General features: G+C 34.9%; 1 protein-coding gene across 2 annotated transcripts in view; it reads right to left on the bottom strand.

Moving 5' to 3' along the window:
• The window catches only part of LOC137644046 (uncharacterized), a 303,711-nt gene extending 284,382 nt beyond the window's left edge, over window positions 1–19,329 (bottom strand). Inside the window, exon 1 of one of the 2 annotated variants that reach the window (XM_068376949.1) lies at window positions 18,824–19,329. The gene's annotated coding sequence lies outside the window, so the exon portion shown is untranslated. Of the gene's footprint in view, window positions 1–2,151; window positions 2,477–18,823 lie in introns of those variants that run through there. The other variant, XM_068376948.1, reaches the window with a different exon arrangement.
• Window positions 19,330–21,719: the final 2,390 nt, after the last annotated feature.

The following is a 21,719-nucleotide window of genomic DNA, read 5'->3' as shown; positions in this document are numbered from 1 at the left end:
TTACACATCCACATAGGAGACCTGTTGGTTTATGCATCTTTTCATATATTTCCACAAACAACCTAAGTTATCTTATAGATCTTTTTGTATACATCCTGACAAGGTCTAATGACCTTGCATCCCGCTCCCTTTCTTGATTCTCTTATTCCGTGACTAACCTTGTCTCTCTTTCTGCCATCATCTATGATTCTATATTTACTCAAATATACTAATGCTGATGTAATTTAACCACTTTCCTTCTTCCACTCTTCCACTACACATACTAACATCCATCAATCTATCTTCGACGTTTCTTTTTACTCTCACTACCTTACTCTTGCTCACATTTAATCTCAATTTCCTCCTCTTACAAACACTTACAAACTCTGCCATCAGCAGTTTCATTTCATTATCCCAAATCAGCAGAGTATCATCAGAAACAATGAAAAAAAAAATCTGCATCCCGTTCAAAACTCGTTTTCTTATCAAACAGGTAACTGAATCGGTGGAACTTAATGTTCAAACTTGCAACAAATGTTTTTCAAGTTGAACAGGCTGACATAAGTTTCTTTTATGATCGTATTAATGAAATATGTGCTTTAATGTTGTAACTGTTCTTAAAATGTTATCTTAATTGTTCATTACTTCTCTTATAGCCTATTTATTTCATTATTTCCTTTCCTCACTGGGCTATTTATCCCTATTGGAGCCCTTGGGCTTATAGCATCCTGCTTTTCCAATTAGTGTAGTAGCTTAGATAATAATAATAATAATAAGAATAATAATAATAATAATAATAATAATAATGCCCTTTCTCTTACCCTTTGCAATATTTCCTTCATAAAGCCACGGGGACAAACTTAACACACCAAACAAGTCACGCACTTGCATATAAACACTTCACTTCAACATAAAAACCTAACATAGGCCTACTGCACAGAATGACTACCCTCCTCATCCTGTCAAATTAATTCTTGAGCTTTTCAAGGTCTATGAATGCTCTTTTAAACAGGCTTATAACCTAACCGGAAAATGATTTAAAGTTATATCAAGAAAAATATATTTTCTCGTTAAGTTTATCCTTTGGAGAGTTTATATCCAAAAACTCTCCAAATAATCGTACTTAAGTAGATGATAATCTAGTTGTGATTTGTAAACAAAATCTTGAAAGAAATTTCCGCCAACTCCAGAGAGAGAGAGAGAGAGAGAGAGAGAGAGAGAGAGAGAGAGAGAGAGAGAGAGAGAGAGAGAGAGAGTATGCACTCACGTTTATACGTATTTAATTTTTTGCTGGTTTTTCTCTAGCTATCAACGCATTGCATGTAATCACATGCTGCCAGACAGCAGACAGGGAAAAGGCCTTACCTCTCAGTATGGTTGATCAATGAAAGCACCAAGCATGTCTTATGCGTCAGTTTAAACAATAGGCTTATATACTGCTGTCAGGTGGTACTACGATTTGGACTATTTTCAGCATTATTTCGTAAAAAGAAAAAAAAAACTTTCAACTGTTGCTGCTTGCATAATGAAAAACAAATCATCTTTTCATTAAAATAATCAATCTATTATCATACATTAAATAAATTAATTAATAAATAGTACTCAAGGAAGAAAAACAAAATTGAGTGGACTTGGAAACTCGATGGCAAAAGTTACCTCGTCTTGGTCGATAGGTTTCATGCATTTTTTAAAAATTAGAATCAAGACTTCAGATACGAGTAGAATTTCTTCAATAGTAAAATCCCGCTATGGATGACTGATTATATATTAATGAAACATTTAGGAGGCGGGTGGGAAGCTAATATCTAGGTAGTCCTATTCGAAAGTTTTTTTTTTTTTTTTTTTTTTAACTAGCCTCCCTTAATTTTTGGATAAAATAAGTTTAAGCAGAATTTCAATATTACACAATATATATATATATATATATATATATATATATATATATATATATATATATATATATATATATATATATATAACTAGCTTCCCTTAATTTTTGGATAGATTAATTTCAAGCATAATTTCAATATCTCACACACACACACATACATACATATATATATATATATATATATATATATATATATACATAATGTGTAATGTTTACACATATATCAAATGGGACTATCATACATGTGCCTCGAATGGAATGAATTGTAGTTGTGAACTTACCTTACAAAATATTCAAGGTTGAAAAATGAATACAGTTCAGTAAAACCTTCAGATATGTTTTAACACACAGGTTACATATCACACTAGGTCACAAAATACTCTAGTTTTTTTTAATGCCAACTACCCATACTTTAGTCTAAATGTACATCAACTAATAGTGACTGCATCAAGTCTTAGAAATGTATTTGAAAATGGCAAAGTTTTGGTCTAAAATGTCTACCAATTTGGCTTCTCACTAACCACCAGACACATGGCAGAGAGGGAGAGAGAGACTCGTGATAACGTGTCGCTGGCCCAACGCACTACAACCAAACTCGTATGCATCCCAAACAAACACTGCATATGATCTAAGCTGCGCTTTCCTCCCTCCTCCTCCTCCTCCTCCTCTTCATCCTCCTCCTCCTCCTCCACCTCATCTCTCCCCTCCCCCACTTTCCCTCCTCTCCCTCCAGCGTGCCTCGCCTCCCAGCCGCCTTATCCACTACCACTGTCCTTCAACAACCCCCACCCCCCGACGCCACCCCCCGTAAAGGGCCTCTCACGTCTCATGCAGTAACTGCTTCAGCCGCTGTTGCTATAACCCCCTGATTCCCTCTCCCCCATTTCCACCCCCCACCGCCCTCACACACGATGGTCTCCCCGTCATCACCTTCCTTCCATCCCATCCCCTCACCTTAACTTTTGCCTCTGCAAGAATAACCCATTTTATTTTCTCTGCTGTAAAATCATTCTAAACAGGCCGTCGTTCACCAACGCCTCTTCTCTTCTCATCACTGATGAATATTTCTAAAATTCTAAACGAATACTTTTAGCAATGCGTCAATGTGAAATTTTCACGCTTGATTTAATTGTTGATTGGGGAGCGTTTTTCTTTTTCCTTCTCGGTATGATATTCAAATGTGTTTGTGCATGAGTATAAGTTCGTGGTTTTAGCAAAAGGAGGGCAGCAGTCGCTGTTGCTAGGCTCACACAGATTCGCCTTTTTTTTTGGGGGGGGGGTTCTTTTGCGCTTTTGGCGATGCTGCTTTTCGAGTTTCCCCTTCCCTCCGATAACATCCTTTTTAGATTTCCTTTATGCATCATTGGTTATTTTAGAAACCTTTCGTAGATAGCCACCTGGAGCTCCTATGGAAAAATTAATTTCAGAATTGGTTTTCCGTCCTTGCCGCTATTACACGGTTCAATGCTTTGAAGGTTTTAAAGGCCACTCATGAATGGCAGAGGCAAGGGACTTATAATGCCCTTAGACTGACCTTATACCAACATGATCAGTGCCCAAGACCCCTCTCCACCCAAGCTAGGGTCGGGGAGGGATAGGCAATGGCTGCGGAGGACTAAGCAGGTAGACCTATGGGCTCCCCATTCTTTGCTCATAAAGAAAGTGAGGTTGCAGACTAGAAAAAATGATAGAGTTTGAACGGGACTCGAACCCAAGCCAACAGATCGCCAATAGGCCATGATAAGACAATTTATGTAGTCATGTTAACGCATATAGTAAACGGGTTCCTATTTTTCGTGTTTTTTATTTTTTCCAGGAGACTATATCGTTAACATTACTTTGCTTCTAATACACAAATGACTGAAAAAACCATTATCCGCATGGTACGTAGAACCATTCGTCCTCTTATTTTTCTAAAGCACAGAGAAAAAACTACAATGATCTTTTTGACAATATTAATCTTGATAAATTTTCTTTCGATCATTTGGAATGGATTTCCATAATATCTAAGAAGATTTTAATCTCAGAACCTTAGAATACCTTCGAATTATCCTTGCATTTTATAGTCAATATTAAAGAGGCAAACGCTTAGTGCTTAGATATTTTTTACCTTTTAAACCTTATTATTATTATTATTATTATTATTATTATTATTACTTGCTAAGCTACAACCATAGTTGGAAAAGCAGGATGCTATAAGCCCAAGGGCTCCAACAGGGAAAATAGCTTAGTGAGGAAAGGAAAAGAGTAAAAATAAAATATTCTAAGAAGAGCAACAACATTAAAATAAATATTTCCTATATAAACTATAAAAACTTTAATAAAAGAAAAAAGAAGTTGGAGAGAATAGCGTGCCCGAGTGTACCCTCAAGCAAGAGAACTCTAACCCAAGACAGTGGAAGACCATGGTACAGAGGCTATGACACTACCCAAGACTAGAGAACACTGGTTTGATTTTGGAGTGTCCTCCTAGAAGAGCTGCTTATCATAGCTAAAGAGTCTCTTCTACCCTTACCAAGAGGAAAGTAGCCACTGAACAATTACAGTGCAGTAGTTAACCCCTTTGGCGAAGAAAAATTGTTTGGTAATCTCAGTGTTGTCAGGCGTATGAGGACAGAGGAGAATCTGTAAAGAATATGCCAGACTATTCGGTGTATGTGTAGGCAAAGGGAAAGTGAACCGTAACCAGAGATAAAGTTCCAATGTAGTATTGTCTGGCCAGTCAAAGGACCCCATAACTCTCTAGCGGTAGCCAAGTGATTCAAGTCTCTCTCTCTCGTGACTTATTACCACAAAAATTCACTGTATTTCATGTGCAAAGAAGAGTTGACAGACGATTGTTTGCTTAATAAAATTCTCATAGGCCTATGCCAACCTCACTTTGGTGCATACTGAACAAGCATTGCCTTTCATTTAATTTACTGAGTTGTGATATTAACTAAAGCTATGTGTAACCTACTTGTAATGCAACTGAAACATTCGTAGTATACTTGTGACTTCAATTACACTGGGCTGAATTAACCAATAGGCCATGGTATTGAATTCAAACTCTAAATTTCAAAATTTCATATTGTATTCCATATGAAAGATTTTGGTATAACCTAATGACTATATAAATGTAAACAATATTATCGTTATTATAAACTTAATTGTCTGGCGCCAATGGGCGCAATGAATTGATTAAAACAAATCTTCTCTCTCTCTCTCTCTCTCTCTCTCTCTCTCTCTCTCTCTCTCTCTCTCTCTCCAACGGGGATTTACACCAGAATAAGGAGAGGAGTTCCACCTACGCAATTCTAGAGGGGAATTACGCCTGTTTCAGTTGGTTTGTTATTACGACTAGCATGCCATTGACACATCCGGCTAGCGCCATAAATTTGCGAAGGATGTCTGTCGGACAATGCTAAAGCGCGGATCCAGCAAAGAGAATATTCTAACACGTAAGAAAAAAAAATGAACATGGGCATATTTGTGAAACCAGCCAAAAGGCAAAGAACAGATTCATTAGACTTTCATAGAATTGAGCATTTCAAAAAGGGGGTCAGAAAACATGATAAAAGCAGGGTATAAGCCTTTCCGGAAGCTGACTTTGCAGCTATTTTTTTTTAACCAGTTTTTCCTTAGAATTGAATATTATAGGGTGGAAATTCGTTATTCATTTACAGCATCTCGGTAAAATATAGAAAATTTCAATATTAATCTTTACAATTACATATAATACATGACTACATTCTCCGAAAACCTCATCCTCTGGCTAACTCAGGAGTAAGGTGTGTTCATGAGAAGAAGACGGCACTATACTCAATTTATTTATTTTTAGAGAGAGAGAGAGAGAGAGAGAGAGAGAGAGAGAGAGAGAGACAGAGAGAGAGAGAGAGAGAGAGAGAGAGCCAATTCAGTATTTCTCAAGATGAAAATTGTTTGCTTTATCAGCTGACCATAAAAACAAAATTTTTATCATGGTTATAAAGCTTACAATTCAGAATTTTGTAAGCCTTTTCCTTGTATAATTATTTTATAAGCCTCTATTTATGCAACGCTTTTGCTTGATGATTGACATAATTTTCATGAAGGTGATTTTTCTTAAGCCTATTTTCAACTCTTTGATATTGTTTACTAACTCTTTGTTGATATCAAGTCCATTGTTATGAACTAAAATACCTACGGTTACTGCTTAAGGGGCATAGGCCTAACCTCGATTATTTGAGGGGGCCAAGGAAAATTTATGACTGTGTGTGTGTGTGTGCGTATGTGTGTTTGTCAATTCGTGGGTTAATAATGCATCCACTTAAGCTATAGCTTACTCCTCCCAGAAAGCTGCTTAAAAGGCTTCCCCCAACTTGGTTGCTAAAGAAAATTTTGCAGACAATTATAGTTCTTTTAGGGGAGTCGAACCCTATACGGACTCCTATATAATATTACAAAGATAAGTTATCAATTTATAATGTTTCCAACATGTAGGCCCTACCTGAATAAGATGATTACTTTTATGGTAGCAAACCTCTAATTAATCAAGTCATTCTAAAAATCTTGTTACAAAAAAAAAAAAAAAAAAAAAAAAAAAAAAAAAAAAAAAAAAAAAAAAAAAAAACATTCTTTTAGCAATTCGCAAATTAAAAAGCTAGAAGTTTTGAGAAAATAGACCTATTTAACTTTCAGCTTCATGAAATGAGACCAGAATTTTTTTTACAGAATACGAACAAATAACCTCATGCATTTAAGGGCCTTGGTAGTCCTAAGAATTTGGACCTTATATTTCTTAACCGCATGATTACTTACACGCATTAAATCAGGATCATGATCGGTGTCAATGACCTTCGATGTCAGGATGGCAGAGAACTTCAAATCAATTAATTAATCAATGAGGATTATTGGTTTTGCTTAATTTTGTGGGTCAGAAAATGTAAGAGAATTAAACCCTATAGCAACTTTTACAGGACAACTGTTAAGCGCTGTAAAACTAGGACTAGTAGGCTATAGTTCTTGACACAAGAAATGAGGTTAAGCACTTGCTGCAAATTAAATAAGCTACTAAAGTAAGGATTTTCAATTCCAAGACTCAAAACTAGTTTATATTGATAAAACTAATTTTTATTATAGATATTAATATTTAGCAACACTTTTTCCTAAATTTCTGAAGCAAGAGTAAAAAAAAAATTGTTTCAAACCGCACGCACTGTTGAGTTTATTCAATACCTTAGCATTTATGAAATATTTTACTACCGATTAGGCTTATAACGATAAATTTTTTTTCTGTAATTTGAATTATGATTGTATTATATCATAACTAAATGATAATGAACTAATTGAACTCTAAAACAATGCAATAGTGCTCAGGTAGTAGGTCTGTCAAGGCACACAAGCCACTCGTCGAGTTACTGCTGTCCAGACAGTACTATATTTGATCCTTCTCTCTAGTTACGGCTCATTTTCTTTTTGCCTACACGTACACCGAATAGTCTGGCCTATTCTTTACATATTCTCCTTTGTCCTCATACACCTGACAATGAGATTATCAAACAATACTTCTTCGCTCAAGGGGTTAACTACTGCACTGTAATTGTATGTGGCTATTTTCCCTCTTAGTAAGGATAGAAGACTCTTTAGCTATGATAAGCAGCCCTCCTATGAGGACACTCTAAAATCAAACCACTGTTCTCTCGTTTTGGGTAGTGCCATAGCCTCTGTAACATTGTCTTCCACTGTCTTGGTGAAGAGTTCTCTTGCTTGAGGGTACACTAGGGCACACACTTCTATCTTATTTCTCTTCCTATTGTTATTAATTTTTGATAGATTATATATGAAAAATTCATCTTAATATTGCTACTGTTCTTAAAATATTTTATTTCATTGGTAATCATTTCTCGTGTAGTTTATTTATTAACTTGATTTCCTTTCCTCACTGGGCTATTTACCCTGTTGGATCCCTTGGGTTTATAGCATCCTACTTTTCCCACTAGGGTTGTAGCTTAACAAGTAGTAGTAATAATAAATTATAATAATAATAATAATATTATTATTATTAAATAAATAAATAAGTTGTATCATCTAAATGGTAAAATGGGAAATTTAAACGAAAAACGCTATTTGATGGACAAGTGACCAGGAACTGACAAAAAATTTCTAGTATCCTTTATAAACAAAATGGAAAATATAACCAGGTTATTTGTCCATATTCAACATCAGATTAATGATACACCAGGCACACGGGCAAAATTAATGAGATTTAACAACATAACACAGACGACACCACCAGGATTAGCAACAGAGCAAAGAAAACAAACTGCGCGATCGATACTATGCCAATATCTTAAGTAATAGGAGATATAGTGAGAAACTTTTCTAGTCTAGCCTAAATAATAATGAGAATAGCAAATGCAAGCATAGATGAATTTAAGTTTCCCAAATCTGAGAAAATGGCTATAATCACACCAGTTCTGAAAAGTATTCTTAATTACCAGGAATCCAGAGACCTATTTCGAATCTATCCTTTGTTTCAAAAGTACTTGAATACGTAATTCTTGAACAACTAGTCGGTCACTTAGAAGTAATAGAAGCTTTGCCTGACAACTAAACTGTTTACAGAAAGCTATACACTACGGAGACAGCCAGCTGCTCTGTTGTAAATGATATGCTGGAAATGATGGATGAAAATTAATGTGGTATTTCGATATTACTCGATCTTAGTGCGGCTTTTGAGACAGTTGTGAATGAACTGCTACTAAATGATCTACGGTGCATCGGCGTTGAAGATCAAGCTCTCAAAGACTTAAAAGACTACTTGATTGGTAGAAATTACTGTGCAAGTTCGAAAACTTAATCGTGTGAACTTTTAAACAGAGGGGTACCCCAGGGGAGTGTACTTGACTTAATCTTATTCTGCATCTATACTATCGGTCTATCAAAATTACTACAAGGGCATGGTGTTAAGTTCAAACTATTTGAGGATGACACTATTTTACTTCTCCATAAACGATATAGATAACACTACTGAAACTCTAAACCGAATCCTTGATAGTGTTCGAGAATGGATGACAATTAAACAGGTAAAATTAAATGAGAACAAAACTGAGCTCATGGTGGTGGAAAAGAGAAACACTGTGAGAAGTTTGGGTGATATTCATATGAACATAAATGACTCAGTGCCGATATCTAGTAAAGTTCGTGATCTAAGTGTATTTCTTGACTGCAACCTGTCTATCAATGCCCAAATAAATAATAAAGTAAAAGCTGCCGGTTATCATCTAAGAAATAAAACTTTTATAAAAACGTACCTGAATAAAAATTCTGTAAAGAAACTTGTGATAAACTGTGTTATTACCAGGATTGACTACTGCAACTCCGTCTATTACAATTTACCAAAAGTACACCTTAGGAATTACAAAACAATTAACAGCGCAGCGAGAATGATAAAAGATGTCCCACCTAGAAAAAGAATCACCCCTATACTAATTAATTTACCCTGGCTGCCGATTAAAGCGAGAATCTAATTTAAAATATATACAATAACCCACCAAGTTATTAGAACCAGTCGTCCAAAATACTTAAGGGAATTGCTACATATTGCGCAGCCAACAAATCGTGTTGACATGAGAATAGTTACAGATGGTTTCAAACTATTGGAACCTAGAAATGTGTCTACTGTAGGCTCCAGAGCCTTTAAATATGCGGCCCCGAGACTATACAGTAAGCTCCCACGAGACATCCGGATGATAGAAGACATTAAGGCTTTCTAGAGGAAACTGAAGACACTTATTCTGCGAGTCGCTTGACAATGAAGATTTAACAGTGATATGAAACGTTAAATACTCTGACCGAACAAGATAAAACGACAGTGGAGGTCCTGTAGAGAGTGGGGTTCCCCTGCTGTATGGGACCAGAAAAGCAGCCGTCAGAATAATGTAGGCAAGTAATTAATAATAATAATAATAATAATAATAATAATAATAATAATAATAATAATAATAATATGGCTAGAAATACATTAAAATAATATTTGACCGTGAGTAGCCTAGTTCTGGATTCTACGTGATTGGCTACCTGTGAGTTAAAACTAATTATTGGAGCGTCTGCATCCTTCCGTTCAACAATCAATTACTCGAACAATTGTAATTAGTCTCTCCACTACTTCCAACTTGATTCATATCAGAAACAGTTTCTTCACCTCCAGCCCATATAGGGAATTGGATTTTACGGTTTTTAACCACTCGAGAGAGAGAGAGAGAGAGAGAGAGAGAGAGAGAGAGAGAGAGAGAGAGAGAGAGAGAGAGAGAGAGAGGATGATTTCAACCTTCCACACTCCTTTACTACATTCTTCTTGTGGCAACTATTGAACGGAAGCTGTTGATTATCTTATTTTAGTTTTATCAACGTCTGAAGGTTTTTCGTAAAATCCAGGCTTTATTTCATGAAAACTTTTTAAATCTCTTCATATTAGACTTTTCTCCGAAGAAAAGCCTGGTTTTTATTTTTTCTTTAATATTTTCCTTTCTTCCGTTTACACTATCTACTGTACTATTTTCATTTATTTGTTCAACAAACGTTATGTTGAAAAGACAGACATAAGTCTTTTTATAGTTTATATATGAAATATATGTTTTAATGTTTAGGATTTTAAAATATTTTATTTCAACTGTTCATTACTTCTTATTTCGTTTACTTATTTCCATATTTCCTTTCCTCACTGGGCTATTTGTCCCTGTTGGAGCCCTTGGGCTTATAGCATCTTGCTTTTCCAACTAAGGTTGTAGCTTAGCAAGTAATAATAATAATAATAATAATAATAATAATAATAATAATAATAATAATAATAATAATACTATAAAAACAACAAATACCACCATAATAGTTACCTCGCAAATTAAAACCTCGGCTTTGTTTGAAACATATATTACATTTAGAACCGTTAAGCTTACTGAACAACTATGAAATTGTGGAGTTTTTGTGTTACGTAGATTTGTTAACCATAGCACATTACCATATTACAAATGATATTGAACATGAATCGTAGCAACCAAATTACACTGTAAACTCATTTAAATATTCACTTTCAATAGATGAGAGTTTTGCCCCAGATACTGAACAGAACGAAAGCAAACCAATAAAACAGACAGAGTTTTCTGAGATTTGATCTTCCTGGAAAATTTGATTGTCGATTGACAAGTATTCCAAGACAGTTTAATATCCTTCAAAGAAGTCGTATCGAAATAAATTCATCAAAGTAAACAAAAAAAATTAGCTTAGCAACAACAATATGCACACCAACAGATCAGGAATTAAAAAAAAAATGCTACTGATGTTTACATCTGACGTTGATACATATACGAGGGGAGAGACTGCAGTATACATCGAAAATAATTTGTCTTTGTCGACGTTTTAGAATATACATTTCTAGAATATATGTTCTGATAATATATTTATATATATATATTATATATATATATATATTGAAAACAAACCACCTAATTGTTAATAACAATCAAACTCCATGGCAATAATACATTTGAAGTTATAGTCCCGATCTTTTGCCGTCGAATTATTTTGGGGGGATATTGATGGGTTGCCATTATATTTCTAGTAACTCTCTCTCTCTCTCTCTCTCTCTCTCTCTCTCTCTCTCTCTCTCTCTCTCTCTCTCTCTCTCTCTCTCTCTCTCTCTCTCTCTCTCTCTCTCTCTCTCTCTCTCACACACATTTTTTAGTTAAAACTTACGTAATCCGCAATGACATTCATTATAACTAAATTCAAATGTAACACTCTTAAAATAATTCACATTGCTTCATTGAAAACTAATTCAAATAACATTAATTTATCAAGATATGACTATAGTATATATATAGAAAAAGATATTCTTCGAACTTCCCCGTTATTTTTACTTAAAAATACAATTTTGTCAACTGATGTGATTTTTATTGATATTAATATAAAAGGCCTATGAATTTCTTTTTTAATTACCGTGATAATGATATGGTAGAATGGTTACGACTGTATAGAAATCTGTTTTTGTTTAATAACGAGTCTCACTTTAGCAGAATTCTAGAGAAGGTCTCTTCAAATCAGGATAGTTTATAATTTCAAAAGGGAAATTCTTTTTATGAAAACAGCTATGCATCAGAGTCAATGCAAAAATAAAATAAACTTAAACCACTAGCCCATTAAATGGGAGAAGAGTTAATTTTGATCGAGTGTGTAATTAAAAGGGTTTTGGCACTAATGTTCGTGCGTGTATTAAGTTTACTTTCAAATACTGAAACAAATAGTTTTTAACTTCTGAGCAAGAGGACCGTCGTAGGAAAACTTTTGTAACATTCAAAATAACTTAATAAAGAATGAAACCTGAAAATATTGTTAACTGACAAAATAGATATTTTCCACCCATATATGCCTAGTTTAACACTCAATTTTTCCTCGTGCAAACCACAGGCTTTTGTCAAACTTTTTTTTTCCCAACACCCTAGACCTAGATCCACTGCTGTGTCCTCTCTTGATATCACGGTTGAGCTACTTTGAAGCGATTCTTCTCTATCAGTTAAACAACAGTTTGCAAAAGTCGGAAGTAATAAAATATCTTGAGTTCTACAATTAGTTATGAAAAAGTAGTTATGGCGTTAAACGCTCACTGCAATAGGAAATAAGTTAGTTTTTCACACATCTCACAATATAGAACGGTCTTTAAAATTATGTAAATCGTTAAGAATGGAAACTTAAAAAAATACTGCTTGTATAAAACGTTCTTAAAAATAATTTTCTTTAATCAAATTTTCAAAACAAAATGACAAAAGTCACATGTTTTAAAAGCCTTATAATTCTTAAACTGCAGAAATATTTGGACATACTATCATTATCTGAAATATGGTTAAATAACTTTGACAAGGCTAAGATAACTGAAATGCCACGCCCGCCCCCCACACACACCTTCTTTCACATACCGAGAGATGGTAGGTCTGGGGGGGGGGGGGGTGTCGGACTCTTTCTTCATAAAGGTTACTCAAATCTCAAAATGTTAAAAAGTACTAGTGATACAAGCTTTGAATATAGAAATAAACTTTGCGCAAAAAAAAAAAAAAATATCCTTTGCAACAGTCTACAAACCTCCGAGAACAAATACTAGTATCTTCTTTGAAGAATAAAGTACATTCATTGAGATGATTATCATGGAGAACAATGAACTACAATTTCTGGATGGATGACGCATCAAATCCGGACACTTTGGCATTTAATGAGTTATTAGAATCACATCAATTTGCGAATAATGTCGCCTGTACAAATACTTTAACTGGGCATCCGTTGGACCTAGTTTTGAGTGATGGAATGAATAACATTGTATCTGACATGAATGTTGAAGAGAAATGTACTATCTCCCCAGTGCACAAACTTATTACCTTTAGTCTACCTCTGCAGCAACATGCAGTAGTAAATAAAATAAACTTTAGACATAAATCAAATTTTTCTCCTACAGTTTTTATTTAAAAGGTTACAAAAAAATTATGCTATCAACATTCCCCGTGATCACGATAACCAACGTTTATTGAGAGCTATGCGTGCTAACTGTGTTACGAGTCGACCACCCGAGTAAAAGTGAATATGATACCATGTGCCCCCTGATGGAAAAAAACTATAACTGTTAAAGACGAATATCCTTGTTTGATGGAGAGACTTTAGTGAAGAGGGAAAGAGACTTAAATAAAAAAGAAGAATCGGTTAAAAACAAAGTACATGGGTAGAATACAAAACTGCTATGTGTCAATCGCGTGCGGACAATTTCCATGCGGAAAACTGCCAGTGTGGACAATTGCCAGGCTGACAATTGTCATTGTTTTGGAAACTATCAGAAATTTAAATGAGGGGTCCTAGTGTTATTGTGAAAATTAGTCGTTGAGTTGATATTTAGATAAATGTATTTAAGTAAAATTCGTAGCCAATACTTTATTACTGTACGGGGTGGGGTGTATCTAGTTTTACTAACTTCATAAGACTTGGATAGAGAACATTTTAATTTATTTTCTACAGCCTTAAAAATGGCTTCAACTATTAAGAGTGAACGTGGCAATGATATTTTAGTGATGATCTGCAATACATGTATCATCAAAATGGATACAATAATAACAAATCCGTAATTTACTGGGAGTGTATACAGAGGAAACAAAAATCATGTAAAGCTTGAATACAGACAAAATAAAAAAGATAAATACTACGAGTTGATAAAGACCTGCAACGAACATAATCATGCAACCTCTAAAAGTACAGTTGAAGCTAAAAATGCCGTTGGAAAGCTTAAGGAAATGTTGCCTCGAAAAAATGTATCTACAAGAGAGTTAGTTTCAAGCTGCATGTCGCCGTTGGATGCTTACACACGAGCTGAAGTACAAAACGTCCAAGATCTAAGTAGAAATATTCGTCGATGGAGGCAGCAGAGCTACAGTACTCCTTCAATCCCTAGGAAAATGTCAGAGTTTTGCATTCCAACAGAATTTCAACATCTTTCATCGGGGGAAAATTTTCGGATCACCTGAAGATTGGGGACCCCAACACTCGCTGGGGTCGCTTATCTTCAGGTGGAATAAATTGGAGTCTTTTTTTTTTCTTCAGGTGAGGAATTTAAATCTAAGAATGGGACTAACAATCTAACTAACCAGTTTATAAGTTAATTATTATTATTGTAACGACATGGTGAGACTAACCAATAAAAGTGCTAACCAACTTATCTATATGGTAGCAAATAGATTTTTTTTTTAAATTGACGTTATTTAAAAAAATAAATCTTATTTTTCTTTAATGGCTAAGAGACTAATCTGTCTTCTATAAAAGATAATTATGTGTAGAAATTCCAATTTAAAGAGTATACTAAATTCAAAAGCAAAATATCTACTTGTAAGGACCCATTTTTAGCTAAATTTAAACTTCCACTGCAAAATTGGATTCAGGATACTATTCTAAACATTTCAGAAAAAAAATATGATTGATGTTTAGTTTTCTTCTCAGGGAAATCTGCATGAAGTATTTTGAGGCAAACCCTGTTAGACTTGGTAGTAATGGCATAATTGCACAAATTGACGAGTCTTGCTTTGCACGCAAAAGCAAATATCAAAGAGTGCGTGCACCAAATCGGCCATTATGAGTATTTGGAATGGTCGACACTAGCATTAAGTGTTGGATATATGGTGATCGTTGAAATACGTGTTGCTGCAATTCTACATCCAATCATAGAAAAGGTTGCTTTGCCTGGTTCAGTAATATACAGTGATGAGTGGAAAGCTTTTTCAAAAATTCAATCACATCTCAGATTTCAGCACCAGACCGTAAATCATTCCCGTAACTTTATCAATACAGAAACAGGAGTACACACACAGGCCATCGAAAGTTATTGGAACAAGCATAAATCAAGGATTAAGAAAATGCGTGGATCCAAGAGAGAATTTTCAATACACATTTACAGCAATTTATGTGGTTTGAAAGGTGTTTTAATGGTAGGTTCGATTATTTTTGTACTGAAATTGCTTTTAGTAGAAGATGGGTTGTTTGTATAAATGTGTTCTTTTTAACAAATATTTCATAAAGTAGTTTTAATGAATATATATTTTTCTCTTTTTTTTCTATAGTAGGCTATTATAAGACAAAATAGATCACCTGGAGACGTCAATAAGCTGGGGTCGCTTATATTCAGGTGGAGAAAATCAGGGTCTCTCTTCTTCAGGTGAGTGTAGTTGGGGTCCTTTATCTTCAGGAGAACTATTTGGGGTCATTTATCTTCAGGTGATCCAAATTTTCTACAGTTTCTGGAGCTGATGACTATAATCGCATCTTCATATTTGTTACTGAAGAAGGGTTTGAACATTTAAGGAGGTAAAGAAACTGGACCGTTGATGGAACCTTTAAGGTGTCACCAGCGATTTTCTATCAACTTTTTACCATCCATGTCCAAGTAGGGAAGTGTGGTTTTCCTCGTATTTTTGCCATTCTTCTAAATAAAACAGAGGAAACTTATAAAATACTTTACAAAAAAAATCCACGACTTCCTACAACAAAATCAATTAACTATAATGAGTGACTTTGAAAAAGGATAATTTAACCCCATTAAATGTACTATTGCTGACACTGATGTGAGTGGAAGTTTCTTCCACTTCTGCCAAGAGAATTACAGGAAAATCGTTGATTTGGGGTTCAAGGTTCGATATCACAGTGATACAGAATATTGTCTTAAGATACGCTGTCTTCCTGCGCTTGCATTTTTACCAGTTGAAGATGTTCCTACAGGTTTTGAGGAACTTTTGGAGGATACGGATATCCCTTCAGAATTTCTCTCGTATTTTCAGGTAAATTACATTGGAGTCATCAGAGGAAGAGGTGGAAATCGCAGAAGAGCTAGTCCATTATTTCCAATTTCCAACTGGAATATGAACCTAAGAACTCAATGGTCTATGCCTCGAACAAATAAGTTATATCGTCTCCTAAATGGTGTAATGGGAAATGTAAACGAAAAGAAGCTACCTGATGGATACAGTGACCAGGAACTAGTAAATAATTTTCTAGTATTCTTTAAAAACACAATTGAAAATATAACCAGGTCATTTGTCAATACTCAATTATCAGATTAATGATACACATAATATTCATGATTTAACAACATAACACATGACGACATAACCAGGATTATCAAGAGCAAAGAAAACAAACTGCGCGATCCATCCTATGCCAACACCTTAGGTACTAGGAGAAAGAAAATTTTCTAGTCTAGTTGAAATAATAACGAGAATAGCAAATGCAAGCATTGATGAATGTCAGTTTCCAAAATCTGAGAAAATGGCTATACTCACACCAGTTATGAAAAATGCACTGGGTTACCAGGATTTAAGCTCATATAGACCTATTTCAAATCTATCCTTTGTTTCAAAAGTACTAGAATACGTAATTCTTGAACAACTGGTCAGTCACTTACAGTAGAAGTAATAGAGGCATTGCCTGACAACCAATCTGCTTGCAGAAAACTATTCTCTACGGAGACAGCCATCTGCTCGGTTGTAAATGATATACCGAAAGTGGAGGAAAATAAATGTGGTATTTCAATATTACTCGATATTAGTGCGGCTTTTGATAAAGTTGTGCATGCACTGCTACTAAATGATCTACGGTGCATCGGCGTTGAAGATCAAGCTTTCGAATACCTAAACGACTCCTATGTGCAAATTGGAAACTCTTATTCATCGTATGAACCTTTAAACAGAGGGGTACCCCAGGGGAGTGTACTTAGCCCAATCTTATTCTGCATCTATACTATTGGTCTATCGAAAATACTACAAAGGCATGGTGTGAAATTCAAAACTATTTGAGGATGATACTATTTTACTTCTCCATAAATGATATAGATGACACCACTGAAACTCTACACCGAATCCTTGATAGTGTTCGAGAATGGAAGACAATTAAACAACTAAATTAGAGAACAAAACTGAGTTTATGGTGGTGGGAAAGTGAAACACTGAGAAGCTTGGGTGATATTCAAATAAACATAAATAATGACTCAGTGGTTTCAAACTATTGGAACCTAGTTATATGTCTACTGTAGACTTCAGGGCCTTTAAAATATGTGGCCCCGTGATTATACAATAAGCTCCCACGAGACATCCTAATGACTGAAAACATTAAGGCTTTCAACGGGAACCTTAAGACTTTCTTATTCTGTGAGTCATTTGACAGTGACGGTTTAACAGTAAATGAGCAATACGTAATATGAAATGTTGAATACTCTGAACTTTAATTCATTCCCCACCCATAAACCCCGGTTTCCCACTGGGGGTCCCCCAAGATTGGAAAGGTTAACAGTGTCAAAATGCTGTTCCTCCTAAAAAAAAAAAAAAAAAAAAAGAAGTCAGCTTTAGATAAAGCACTAAGTAATTCATCAGAAAAAAATATCAAAATTATTATTGGCGGAGCTATTGTGTAGAATTACCATGCAAGAGTCATTTGTATAGTTTTTATCGTATATGTTTTATAGTGATGTTAATAACCATACTTAGGTGTTGCTTGATAAGAAAAAAAATGTAAGTTCTTTTACTAACTAAAAGCTATACAAGATTTAGTTTAAATTAGTCGTACTATTTGCCATGTTACGCCTCCATGAAAAGTTATATAGTGTGATGTAATTTTCGTGGTGTATAATAAATCTGAGAGAGAGAGAGAGAGAGAGAGAGAGAGAGAGAGAGAGAGAGAGAGAGAGAGAGAGAGAGAGAGAGATTTTGTTATCCGTACCCATGAACGGTGGCGTGTATGCTACCTAAATACTACTATTTCTCGTATTTTTTTCAATCTTTGGAAATTTCCTTAGACTATTAGCATAATAGTTCTGTTTTTATATATATATATATATATATATATTGTTAAGGCCATCGTGATCAGGTAAATCCGGATATGAAGTGTTTGCAGGAAAAGAGACTTGGGCAATTATGGGGTCAGCCTACATTCGCGATGGTTCCTAATGCAAGAATTAGCAAAACACCGAAAATCCTCACATTTACAAAAATAATCGCCAGGTGGCAGCATTATACAAACGGTGGTTATTATAACAACTATAGTGACGATGGTTTACCATTCTAACGTAAGTACACTGGAATCACCAGAAATTGGCAATTTTTACTGCATTATTTCTTTTGCAGGCATATACTGTATATTGTGAAATGTAAAGGATTTTTTTTCTTTATATCTTAAAAGTTTCTGTCGATAAAACGTTCATACGGGTCGTGATTCTTTATCATTCATGAATGAACGAGAACTAGATTCATCTTTAGGAAAACAAAAATCAGGTATATACAGTATAACTTGTAGCTCAACGGGGAGACATTTACATCTCGCACCGAGTTTCAAGAGACTCGGTCCTCTCGCAATTAGTTGTTAGAGTACTGTCAACATCTCTATTACTATATATATACCCTAAAGAAAGTATATATAACTTTTACTAACCTTTTACATATAAACGCTATGCACATGCGTTCATCCGTTACACGAACAAGGCCCATCAATTTCATGATGAATCCTAAATATTTTGTCCCGAGTCACAGGAATTCAACGACGAAATAGGCTGTGATTTTGAGAATAAGCCTAATCCAATCAGCTATGGTTGCGAGTACGTCAGCTGCATTTTGTTTTACAATACCATCAACGACGTTATCATTCAGGAACAAATAAGGGACTGTATGAATGGGCTGGGAATTTCTTCGAGACACACTAATTGGTTCCGGCAGGTAGACATGTATGATCATAATCACCGATATCAGTATCACACTTTCAACATCATATTCCTCAATTAAGCTATTACTTTCAGAACATTGACTTTGGTCGAACTCCTTGTCACTAAGTGACCAATCGCTATCACTTCTTGCATTCGTCATTGTTATGTAATTATATCAGTAAATCACGTAAGAAAGTGAATTTCATGGCGACCGTTGCGCAAAGAAAACCCTCTGTAGCTAACCAGAAGTTGCGCAAGCGTATTAACTCTTCATTTCAAAAATAGAGGTAACACTCCTATCTGTCTTCTGAATGGTTGGTTAACCCTATGACATCATAAAACCCCGCCTCCAACACCTGTTTTTACCCGCGTGATTTGAAATTAAAGCATTGACATCGTTTTAATCGACGATTACACTGTAGTAACACAAACCGTTGATTTTAGCGACGCTCCACCGTCCTTGAATAAACTGCTCTTGTAACACTTAGGTTTACAAACCATAAACATGGATTTTGACGATAAAGTTCAATCAACGTGCATGATAGTGGTTTTGTCCGATAAAAAGGGGCTGTCAAAAGTTTGAAGTGTAGGAGCTCGAGTCATCAGGGCTCTGGCACCGATTGGCTATTTCAATCATCAGCCAATTGCCATATTTACCCGTCAAATTTGACCGTTGTCGGGCATGCCCGACGATCAGCCTAAAGGATGTTCGTTAAATCTACATGACTTATACCCTAGTTTTAAGTATTTTCACGACTCGGCTACTGCCCCACCGTTACACTAACGTTTGATGCAAACCACTTGCAGTATGTTTTCCCAATTCGTATATCAAAAAGGGGCTAAAATATATGCAAAATTTACATTATAAAAGTTTAAGTTCAGCTTTTTTGAGAAACTGCAAACAATCATTTTCTTTTTCAATGAGAAAATTGTTGGTTAAGGATACTCTTTTCAGTTTAAAAATAATGTCTGTTCAGTTTAAAATCAATGTCTGTTCAGTTTAAAAATAATGTCTTTTCAATCCGTGAATCGTTGGTTAACAAGGTAATAAGGTTTACTTAAGAACATTACAAGTGAAGTTTCTATTTTGAGAGATCACCATTCGGTTTCCCTTACTACAAAGCCGTCACCTTTTTAAAACAAGTTTTAGTGTTGAAGAAAAATGGCTGAATCCAATGGATTAAATTAATTTCAAAACTTGAGCCTAAAAATAAAAATGTAAAATTTTCAACATACCGTGTATTTCAGTAATAGCTTCAGGATGCCAGATAACTCCTAATCAATGAATTATTCAGTAATAGCTTGCAGATCAAGCAAATAGGACAAGCACGGAGTAGTTAAGTTTGAAATTTATTTGATGAGATCATACCTTAAAAAATGGAAAATTTTCATCAAACAACCATCAATTGAATGTAAACTGAATATTTAAATCTAGGACAGAATGCTTATTAGGTAGTCCGTCATATTCCAATGAATGATATACTAAACAACCAAAATAAGCTGATATTTTCCTCAATGGCTAACTTGCCAGGATTTTATCTGCCAGAATTTAAAAAAAGAAAATTCCCGTTTCATCAAAATTGCTAGAGTTAGTTCTTATCTCAGAAAAATTCCAAAATAAAAATAAGCAAATTGAATTCGTATTCCTTTTAACTTACCGGAATTTCTAACAATTATAGTTTGACAAATCTTCCCGTAAATTATAGTTTGACAATTCTTCCTGTACAAACTTCTATTTTCAAACATTCCAATGGACACATCAAAATTTAGCAGGATTTCCAATAATCTTCAACCAAACCAAATCGTCATAGATAGAAAGTGAAGTTGTAGGTACAAGAATTTAGTCGTAAGTCGTTTGATCCATAAGTTGCGACATCCAATCTGAACAGTGCATTTATCAGAAGTGTTTCTTGTAAAAGTTTGGTATGTCTAGTTTTGTCTACATAAATGTGTTAGATAATTAAAGCCTGTAATATAAGAAAAATTTCATACACCAAAGCACGCATCCACCTACGTTGAAATTAAAACGAGATTATCAACAACCTTAAAACGTGCAATAAATAGAATTAAAATGAAAAGCAAATATGCTAAGAAAACCTTAATTTTGCGCTTAAACAGCAGAACCTACATAAAGTAAAAAAAAAGTAAAGTTTAATACAGGCTTTAAGTAAAGTGCAGAACCTAAATAAAGTACAAAACAAAAGTTGAACACAGAAATTAGACGAAAGGGTTTAAAAGCAAGCCTCCCAGTAGCGCATGGCAAGGTCTTTTAAATACTCAGAGGGACCTTGGGGCATGGTAGACAAGGTCTATCGTGCTATATAGGGAACGTCCTCCCACAATAACGGGCCCTGCCCCTAATTGGGGAGGACTACCTTGTTCTGGGGTTGTATTAAAAACAAAACAATACCTGCCTTCTAGTTCAGACGGGAAAATACTTCACCTGATTCCAGCGTTGTCCCTTTGTGAATTTAGTGGCATGTGGACCTTTACGCAATGATATTATCATTATTATTATTATTATTATTAAGTGCTAAGCTACAACCCTAGTTAGAAAAGCAGGATGCTTCAAGCCCAGGGGTCCCAACAGGGAAAATAGCCCAGTGAGGGAAGGAAATGGGGAAAAAA

The sequence above is a fragment of the Palaemon carinicauda genome, chromosome 7 (assembly GCF_036898095.1).
Source record: "Palaemon carinicauda isolate YSFRI2023 chromosome 7, ASM3689809v2, whole genome shotgun sequence".
Lineage (NCBI taxonomy): Eukaryota > Metazoa > Arthropoda > Malacostraca > Decapoda > Palaemonidae > Palaemon > Palaemon carinicauda.
The sequence above is the reverse complement of the archived record's forward strand: the minus strand, read 5'-3'. Positions and strand labels throughout refer to the sequence as shown.